The 1883-nt window shown below is 43.9% G+C and overlaps 1 long non-coding RNA gene across 1 annotated transcript; it reads left to right on the top strand.

The window, feature by feature from the left end:
- Positions 1-8: 8 nt before the first annotated feature.
- On the top strand, positions 9-1051 carry LOC112977726. Its single transcript, XR_003257624.1, has 2 exons — positions 9-496; positions 725-1051. It is a non-coding gene; the product is annotated as an uncharacterized LOC112977726 (long non-coding RNA).
- The last annotated feature ends 832 nt before the right edge of the window (positions 1052-1883 follow it).

Raw genomic sequence — 1883 nt, 5'->3', positions numbered from 1 at the left:
GGGCCGTGACAGCCCGCCGCGCCGGCCGGGGCCGCGGCCGCCTCTCGAGGTCTCTTCCACCCGCTCATTTCACATCGCATTAGCTCTGTGCAAATGCCGGGCGATGCCCGGGGTATATAAATCACCGCCTGCCTCGAGTACTTTCCATTCCGCGATATTATAACTGATTTATTAAGGAGAGGGGGAACTTCCAGAGTTAACATTCTTTGTTTTGTATTTACTGTGATTTAAAACATTGAGGGTTTTCCCCCTGCAGCAATATCTTGTCAGCTTTGTAATTCATCTACCACCACTTCGGGGGCAGGGAGAAGGAAAGAAAGAAAGTTACACTTCCTAACAAGAAATCAAAGCCTCCCGAAGAACAGACAAATACTGCTGGATGGTGATTTTTAAATGAGTGTCAACCAGATAGTGTCTAAAGACATGGAAATGAGAATGGGAATATATCAGCAACAGCCTTCCACACACTAGTGCAATAAAATGGAACAGAAAAATGGTATAAGCATCGCCTATTTATATATTTATTTTACCAAAAAAAATCATTAAATAGCAACTTTGATTCTGCCTTTGCTGCTTGCAATTTCTCCTACAGCATTAAGAAGTTGCTCTAATCGTGAGACTCCAGGTCTCTGCAGAGGAGCAGGAAGGAGAGAAACAAAAACCACACACACAAAAAAGACAAGGTTTAATTAGACGAAACCAACTTTGCTTGTGCCTCATCCAGGCTTTGGTCAGTGATGGTCATGATCTGATGGAGGATGTCCCCGATGTCCTGCTTTCTGCCGTCGCCGTCTGCCCCTTCGTGTCCGTGGGGAGGAGGCAGAGCCATGCCCCCCTGCACCGAGTGGCCAGCCAGGTTCACGCCGGCCAGAGTCTGCAACATCCTGGACTGATCATCCATACCTCCTACCGCAGCCCAATCAATGCACTTTCAGACAGCAGCCGGAGAAACGGCAAAGCGGGGGAGAGCAGGAGCTTCGCCGTCGGAGGAAGGAGGTTTATGCTTCGAAAAGAAAATGCGAATAAATCTCTGGCTCTTGTAGTCAATTCAGTTCCTGACTGGGTATTTTGTTCTTGCACACACACACACAAGAAAAAAAAGAAAACCAAACAACAACAAAAAAATCAGTATTTGTGTGACCGGATCTCAGTTGTTTATTCCACTCTCTTCTCCTTTCCAGTGCAGTAAATCACTCTCTTCTTTAGTTACAATCTTCTTTCATCATCATAATATTTGTGGCTTGGATAAATGAGTTGATAGGGTTTCTTTGCAGTTTTCTTTCCCTGGTACAATCTTCCTCCAAAGCTTTTTTTTTTTCCTTTTTTTATTTTTATTGTTGCTTTTTATGTCTTTCCCCACTTGTCCAAAAATCTTCTTTGCAAAAAGACAAAATTAAAAAAAATAGAAAATCAAAAAACTTGCTTTCAAATCCTTAAGAAGTTAGGAGGGTGGCAAACAGCAAAAAACACAACAAACCAAGAGAACACCCCCACCCCCAAATTGCAACATAAAAAAAGCCAAGAAAACACAATCACAGAGGGAAAAAAAAAATTAATTGCCCTCCCCCCCCAAAAAATAACAAATGATCCCAAGTCTGTGCAACGGGGGTAAAATAGCAGCAATCAAAAGTTTGAACTTGTGCAAAGAAAAGAGCGGAAATAAAGGGGAAAGAACTGTAAAAAAATTAATTACACACTCTCTGCAAAGCAATGTGCAAAAATATCAGCCAGCTGGAATTTATGAGCCCAGCAGCCCAGTGACTGTGTGTGTTTTATGTTGTTTGATGGCCGCTTTGGTGAGGGATTGACAGTCTGCCAATGCCACTCACTCACCCTGCAGACGTGTCACCCTGTGAAGGAGGCGAGCGGCAGCGCGCGAGAGG

The sequence above is a fragment of the Apteryx rowi genome, unplaced genomic scaffold, assembly GCF_003343035.1.
Source record: "Apteryx rowi isolate R43461 unplaced genomic scaffold, aptRow1 scaffold_120, whole genome shotgun sequence".
Lineage (NCBI taxonomy): Eukaryota > Metazoa > Chordata > Aves > Apterygiformes > Apterygidae > Apteryx > Apteryx rowi.
The sequence above is the reverse complement of the archived record's forward strand: the minus strand, read 5'-3'. Positions and strand labels throughout refer to the sequence as shown.